The following is an 8,402-nucleotide window of genomic DNA, read 5'->3' as shown; positions in this document are numbered from 1 at the left end:
AAATCAGGTTGTGTAGTAGCTTGTCTAGTTGTCTTGCTGTTTCAGTTGTATTCCCCATTTGAGGTGTTTCACAGACCATTTGAAATTGCTCCATAAACAGTAATTTTATTGTTTCCAGAAAGCTCTTGCTCTGTAGATGGTGTTTCAAATGGCAGAGGATTCGGAGGTCTTTGTTTATGCAGACTAGCCTTTGGCTTGTGCATTTGTGCTAAAAATAAAACTTCAAAACAGTCAACAAACACAATGTTTGACAGTTGCTTGATTACTTATATATTCACAGAATTACTGAGATTGGAAGGGACCTCTGGAGATGTACCTCAGCTCCCTTGCTCAGAACCAGCAGCAGGTTACTCAGAGCTGTGTCCAGTTGGATTTTGAGTACCTCCAAGGATGGAGACCTCTCTGGGTAACCTGCTCCAGTGTTCAATCATCCTCACACTTTTCTTATGTTTAAATGGAATTTGTTGTATTTCTGTTTGTGCCCATTGCCTGTTGTCCCTTTACTGGACACAACTGAGAAGAGTCAGTCATAACTGGTGTTACTCCTTCCAGGTGTAGGACTTCATTTTCCTTTGTTCAACTTCATGAAGTTCTCATGGGCCCATTTTCTCAGCCCGTTGAGCCCTATGAATGTCAGCACAACCATCTGGTATATCAGTTGCTCCTCTCAGCTTTGAGGAGCAAAACCCTGCAAACTGGCTGAGGGTACACTCTGTCCCATCATTAATGAAGATACTCAACACTATTTGCCCCAATATTGATGCCTGAAGTACACCACCTGTAACTGGCCTCCACTTGCACTTCATGCTGCTGATTGCAAGCCTCTGAGCCTGGAAGTTCAGCCACTCTTCTGTCCACTTATCTAGCCCGTGTTTCACTGGGTTTGTCTATGAGGGTGGCACTGGGAGACAGTACTGAAAGCCTTCCTGAAGCCAAGGCTTCAAATAAAATTCACTACTTACCTGTAATCCCCTGAGCCAGTAGTTGTCAGGTTGGTCAGGCATGATTTTCCTTTCATAAATCCATGATGACTACTCTTGATCACAGTCTTGTCCTTCATTTGTTTGGAAGTTTGAGAATTCAAAAGTACTCAGTATAAAAGTAATCAAGTCTGGGCAAGAGAATCAGCATGACCCAGTTTTATATTCTCTTCTGGAGGGTTAGTATGCATTTAGGTAGCAGGGGTAAGTTATTTGTAAGTCTTTATTTGAAATGAAGAGCTATTTGCCTTCACTTGTGATGTGCAAATATTATATCCTATAAAAATATGAAGTTATTTAACTGCTTGGATTGAGTATGCGTGTGGAAAAGCAGAGGAGAAAATGTAGATGCTTTTTAAAATATTGTGTGTTTTATCTGGAACGTCAAATGCCACAAGGTTACCTTTTGGTATTTGCTTTCTAAAAAAAGGATTGCTCAGCAAGGCAAGAGTCCCGAGTCGGATTCTGGCTTCAGTTGGGCCAACTGAGTCAGCAGTTTACAAGGCTGCTCATTTTGGCTTACAAGATCAAAGGAATTTTTTCCTCCAAGATTGGCATGCTGCGTTTCCCCAGTGTCCTGGCAGTGGATTGAGATGCTTGCAGAACAGTTTGGGGATACATGATCCAGCGAAATGGGCTGATAATCTTCATTAGGGCTGTAAAGGCCTAAAGCTGCTTCATATTTGTTGTGTGTGTTTGGGTTTGGGATTTTTTTTCCATCTCTTTGGTTTTCTGTTTTATTTTAGGATTCTTGCTTTTTACATATTGTGTCAAGTTTTAAGTGGTTCTGTTTATTTCCAACCTAAATATTACAAGGTTATAGCCTTATGCGTTAATCTGGTCTCCTTTATTTAATTTTCCTTCACGTTACTGAAAGCAGCTAATGGTAAAAGGATGAACTAGAGAAAGTGTTTTGGGCTAGGGAGACCTCTTTTATTAGAGTCCCCAGTCAAGTCTAGATATGTGTAGCTTTTAAAAAGAATTGTTAACTGTATGTTAATCTCCGTGCTTATGCTTGTATGTTTTTTCTTGCATTGAATGAAGGTGTGTTGAAATTTTGGTAGCACTAATATTTTAAAGTGCTCTGGGGGTAAAAAGAGGTAAAGCTAGTGTGATAAGCTAGTGCTAATTTAACAGGTATGTCTTAGATTTTTGCCCACGAATCTTGCACTTCTTTGGGCAAGATGCCTAATCTCTCATATAAAATGCAGTTATTAGAGGGCCTTGTTTTGGTTTTATTTCAAGCTATGTAGTGTGGTTAGCTTTAACTGTGTGTGCAACAACTGCATCCCTGTGTTACCTAGAAAGACATCAGAACTGAGGGCTATTTTTTCCCTTACAGCCAAAGAACAAAATATAGGCTAAGTTTAGTTTTAATATTTAGAGTTTCTTGTTAGCCTCATCTGTCAAACCGTTTTTGTTAGAGTAAGTTTTATTTGTCTGTGTGTTATGTTGCTTTGAGGTTGGATGCTTCTTGTTTGGATAAATGAGGGAATTAATTACTGTGGCATTTTTATATTGGTGACAGTAAAACAGGCAGTGTGCTGTGCTTTGTGAGCTCCATTGGGTGATAACTGGAAACCTGTGTTTCAGAAAAGGCACCTACTGATGTTCTATGAATCTTTATGATTTTCTAGTGTGAAAATTATTAACTGTAAACATTTGAATTGTTATAAGTAAGCTTTGTGTTCCCCATAAGGGAGCTGTTATATTTTGCTTTGATTGAGCAGAGAACATATATGTAAGATTTTAAAATTAACCATGGTTCATAACCTGTTGGACAAAAGTGACATTAGTTTTAGGATTGGAGCTGTCAGTGTTTCCTCTACTGTTGTGGCAGTACTTAGTTCACTTATTTTTATCCTGTGCAGTAGAAACTCTTCACGGTTTTGGTTTTCTGTGTGTAGCAGTCATCCAGCTGTAGGAATGATAGCAGAGTAAGCCGATTAGCATGATTGATACTGCGTGTCAGGGGACTGGCATAATGGGCTACCGTTGAGACCGCATTGTGAAACCACGCGTGGATGAGGTAATCTCATTAGATGATTAAAACCTTCATTGAGTCTACCAGATTGCAGAGCTTTCAGTTGTATTGCTGTTGGGAACTGATGCTAAGTAAGTGTAGTGCTCTCCTTGGAGTGATGCTGAAATGGAGAGCTTGCTGGGTTTTTCTCCTGGATAAATGTCGCGGCAGCTGGAGGCGGATGGGGGATGTTCCATCTTTCTGTGTTTTAAAGTAAGGATCTGGATGATGGCATTATTTTCTTTTAAAATCAGTGTCAGGCTTGTGCTAGTTGAGTTTTCTCATGCTTCATTGTTATTTATGAAGTTCTGTAGTATTAGTGTTAAAAGGATACGTTTCTGCTTTATGTGGCTTCCTATGTCCCTACAGTGAAGGAGAATATGACAGTGCATATCTCAGTTCTGTTTTTATAAGGTAACTGTGTTTTTTCTCAAGGTTGGCTCTGTCTTGACCCAGGATTATGTGTAGTGTAAGTGTGGTGCTCCTTATCCTCTTGTCTGTCCTGTTCATAAATAGTGTGGCAGGTAGCACATGCTCGTACTAGAGCTGGTGCTATACAGAGATCCTGTTTGACTTGTCATTTGCTACTTGTTTTAAGGAGCTCATTGAAAAAGTAGTATACTTGACTAGTCATATACTTGAGCTCTGTTTTTTCTAGCGAGGTAAAATGGAAAACAGATGTTTCTAATTCTGGGACTTCAGTGTTACAGTATTATAAATAAATTATAAATGCAGAATTACTAGAACAGAATTTTGGAAGTTCAAGGCGACTATTCTGGGCCTGGCAATAACTACTGTTGCTCTATAGTTGTGCTGTTGGAACAGTTAAGGGACTTCAGGTTCACCAAGTCAGAGTGTAAGCTAGGGAGATTAACCCATGATTGTATTTGTTACTCTGCCTTTCTTATTTAAAATTTGTAACTTTTTCTGATTGTATAGGCTAGTTCTAGTATCTGAAAAATCTGTAACGTTTATTGTTTCATACGTACTTGCTTTCAACTCTGTCTGTAAACTGAGTGCCGTGCTAAAACAACTAAACAACCTGTCTCAAAACATCTCTCCTTTGATGGAAATGAGGAGAAAAATCTTTTTTAATTACATTTTTTAGATAAATATTGGGTAGAATGGAGAACTGGTGTCACCTGCCTGAGCTGTGCAGAAGAGGGGAGGGTGGTAAGGCTGAGCCTTATCATTAGGGACGAAGTGGGAGATCTGGACTACCCAGAAAAGTATGTTTTGTCCTTATTCTTTGTTCATAAAGAAAACAAATAATTCTCTATGCAGAGTGAAATTTTGATGATGGTGACTTGTGCTTTGAGAACTACTTTTACTTTCACTGTAAAAAACAAAACAAAACAAAAAAAAATCTATATCCAGTGTTTCTTTTGCCTTGAGTTAAGCATGCTGATTGAAATTGCTTGATACTATCTCTGTATGAAATGTTCAGGAGTTATTTTGCTGAGCATGAACCAACTCTTGAGCCATTTTTTTAAATATATATTTTTTTAAACCTTATACACTTCCCAAAATAGCATGTTCACAACGTATTTTGCACCACTGTTGTTGTGTGCTGTTTTCTTCCTCCCCCCCCTTGCTGCTCCCTCTCCATAACAGCCCGGTGGGTGAACCCGAGCAGCAGCTCATGTTCTGCCTCTTTGCTGTTTCTTCTGTGATCTGTTTGTTGAGCTGGCTGGCCGGCCTCCAAAAGTGCAGGAGTGTGTTTATACATCTAGCCTAACAATAGTATCATAACAGCAATTTGTTTAACTTGGGCTGGAAATAACCTAAATATTGTGAATCAAAGAGAAAGCAGTCATTTGTATATGCTTCTCTACCGTGTCAGCTCATTTCTGTTGTGTCTGATAAAATCACTGAGAAGTCTCTTACATTCTGTGGGGATTTTATCAGTTCTGTCGGTGTGATGTGATATCTGTTTCAGGTGCTTAAAGTTCAGCTATAGCTTTTTGTCCAGGCAGCATCATGTGCTGTCATCACCCTGCTCAGGTAGAAGGTGTTTAATTTGTATGTTTAGTTCAAGCACATATTGTTGCAGAAAATCATCTATCCCTGCTGCTGTAGGGAGGGCATTCGTAGTATAATGAACTATTATAATTCATTCAAGTATAATAAACTGCCTATGCTTTTATTGCAGTATCTGAGAGGAGTTATGAGGCGTGGAAAGCACACAGCTTTCTGGTTTGCCTATTTATTAGTTACCAAATGCAAGTTGATTGATTGGCATACTTTAGTTAAGGTGCCAAGACTTTGGTGTAAGTGCACTGTATTGTTACTTTGGTCACCAAAATAATTTTCTTCTGGATTGAAGCAATTTGGAAGGTGTCCATCACCAGCTAATGTGAGTGGTCCTAGCAGAGTTTAGACTCTTAATATGCCATAGGACCTCATGTTTTAAAGTTTATGGTTTCTGGAAGCAAAAAGATGATGCATGTTTTTTGAACCAGAATGAAGCGATACTAAAACTTAAACATTCTCGCTTTATCATCCCATCCTCAGAATCTTCTGGTCTTCACAGTGCAGCGATACAACTTTGCTTTAGTAAAATCTGAGTTGGCCAGTCTGTAAAGTCTATCTTATTTTCTGTGGAAAAATTGGTAACAGAGAGTAAGAATGGTCGTTCCCACCAGTCTGGCATGCCAGGACGTTATCAAAAGTGAGAGTGTATTTATTTCCATGTCATTCAGTCTTTGGTCTCCCTGCCTATCAAGAAAAATGAGTGCTCTCGAATCATGTAGTAGCTTCAGTGAAGCGGCACCTGTCTGATAGGGAGCTGACTGCTGCAGTACAAATAATGTGATATTAGTAGGTGTCTTGTCTTTGCAGTTGGTGACAGTGAAGATATAGTCATTCTACATCAGTGTTTTCTAAAATTATGGTCTGGCATTGTTATTATTGGTGTTACCAGTTCTTCTGTCATGATTCATGTTGTGAATAAGCAGCTTCAGCTCTGCAGCTTTCTAGAAGGAAGAGGCCTGCAGCAGAGGCAAATACGTGTTCAAATGTGAAGGTGAGCAGAGTATTGTTTAGAGTAGCTATTTTTTTTCTGTATTTTTGTTAGCCTTTCAGGTCTAGGAGGATGGTATATGGTTGGTTGGGGAAGCAGAGGAGGCACCCCCTTGAAGATCTCAGTATGTCTTATATCTGTTTAGCATTGAGGGTAAATGACAGCTTAGGAAACCTGTGTGAGACCTATGTTGGATGTAAAAGAAAACTGCACTCCTCTGCCAAATCTCACCTGTTTGAAATGGTGTACAGTGGCCTCTCCTGCCTGGGGACTGCTGGCAGTGCTGGTGAGCAGGAGGGAGGTGTGATGTGCAGGGCCCCGTGCAGAGGGACCTGGCAAGCGGCACACAGCCTGACTATAGCAGCATCCCTCTCGCCTTGCTGTACCCCGTGGACAAGTGGATCCCTGTCATACAACCTAATACAGGTGGCACCAGAATTCCCTGGGGAAGGAAAGATGCCAATGTAAGGGGAGGTGGAGGGGAATGAGAAGCCTCCTTTGTTTGCTTGACAATTGATAAGTTGTTGTGGTGGCATATCTTTTTTTATATCTGTATTTAAATCAAATTAAATCACTTGTGTATCTTACTGGGTTCTATAAATGGTGTTGTGATACATCTTTTTAAGAGTTGGAAAATTTTTTACAAGATATTAAATTTTGTTTCTGATTTCATGCCTCTTATTGTTGCCCCAAAGCTTTTCCCATTTTAAGGATTGAAAAGTGGTCGTCTTTAGAAGTAGAAAACACTTTTTCAGTGACATTCTGATACAGTTGTTGAAAGATAATCAGTGTTACAGTAATTCTAGCAGTCGTTATTATTCATAAATGGCTCCAGAATGAAAAGGGTTAAATTAGGAGTTCAGACAAAGTACCTGCTGAGGTAGGTTGTTTTGTCCATTTGAGGTTACCAGCTATTAAAAATATTTTTAAAACTGGTACATGTGTACCTTATAATTCTGTTAGATGACAAGCAAAATGTAGAAAAACATGTTTTCCCCTTTCCACAGTTACATTGTTCCTGAAGTGCTGGCAGGAGTAGGAGCTTCCAGTCAGTAAACAAAGTAGATGCAGTTTAGATGTATAGGGAGCCCATAAATTCAGTAACAAGGCGTCCAGTTTTAGAGTTCCTTTGCTGCTTGTAAGTTAAAAATTAAACATTTTTATAGTAAGTGAAACTTCTTATGGAACTGTAACAAAAAGGTGTAAATAGCAGTTGGATAATGCAGTGCTCGCTTTTCACGTCAAAGAGCAAAGCTTAAAAATGTGAAGTACTTTGCAAGCCAGATAAGGTAAAGGGACAGTAGCACTTGAATCTGTTCAAAACTATAAAATAAATATAAATCTGATGGGTTTTAAGTTCTCATAGGAGTGTTGGTGGTTTAACGATAGTTTGGGGTTTTTTTGTTTAATCTATTTTTAATGTTCTTTTCTCTATTCCATGGTGTGATCTGATACAAATGAAGAAATGAACAATCTCACTGTACTGAGCAAACAGCAGGCTAATTGTTCACTTTTTATCTAGTGTGCAGAGGAGGAGGGGAAGAGTTTGTGATGAGATCAGAAATTCTAGGGAATTTTTATTTTCCATGATTCTCTAAGTTACTCATCAGAAGGATGCTGTTATTAAAAAAAACACAACCACCACCACCTCCGAAAGGATAAATGCTTATAAGGAGAAATCCTTCTTAGCACTAAAAGGTAGAGATGAATGATGATATTAAATGTCTTGAATTTGTGGGCATTTCCTAGATGACAGAGGTGATATTAAAGGGCATTTTGCCTCATCTTGTTCTTTATCCAAAGGAATCCATGGCATAAGAGTTGCATTTTCAGCACATTCAATGTTGAAATCATGCCATTTAAATTATTTATCCTTAGATGATACCAAATATGTTTGTATTCATCAGCTGTCTAGATGCACAAAGCCTGACTTTTCTTACCATGCTTAGATGAAGTCTTAGATGTGGGATGCTTTTAGCTGAGCTAGATGGGAGCACTGGCTATTTGGTGAACTAAATGGCCTTTGTCTGTGAGGTGGTGGGCTGTAGGGGGCTGCTCAGCTGGAGCTGCAGCACAGCTGTGGAAGCTGGCCTTGGAAACGAGGGCTGAGGAACAAGTTCCTTCTTTCATGACACAGCTACATAAAGATATTCTTATTTTTCTGTGTTTACTTACTTCTTGTCATATGATGCTTACAGCAAAAGAGTATTAGTCAAAATGACAAGAGCTGTGAAATGAGATTTCTCCCAGCAACTGTTGAAGGAAATGCTTCATTTTTGGAGAAAATGACATGAAGCTTCCTATCTTTTCACTTACTTAGGCTAAGCATACAAACTTAATTCAAGGTGAGTCTGGGAAGAAGCATGATTATATCTCC

The sequence above is a fragment of the Mesitornis unicolor genome, unplaced genomic scaffold (assembly GCF_000695765.1).
Source record: "Mesitornis unicolor isolate BGI_N332 unplaced genomic scaffold, ASM69576v1 scaffold7350, whole genome shotgun sequence".
Taxonomy (NCBI): Eukaryota; Metazoa; Chordata; class Aves; order Mesitornithiformes; family Mesitornithidae; genus Mesitornis; species Mesitornis unicolor.
This window is presented reverse-complemented; position numbering follows the sequence as displayed.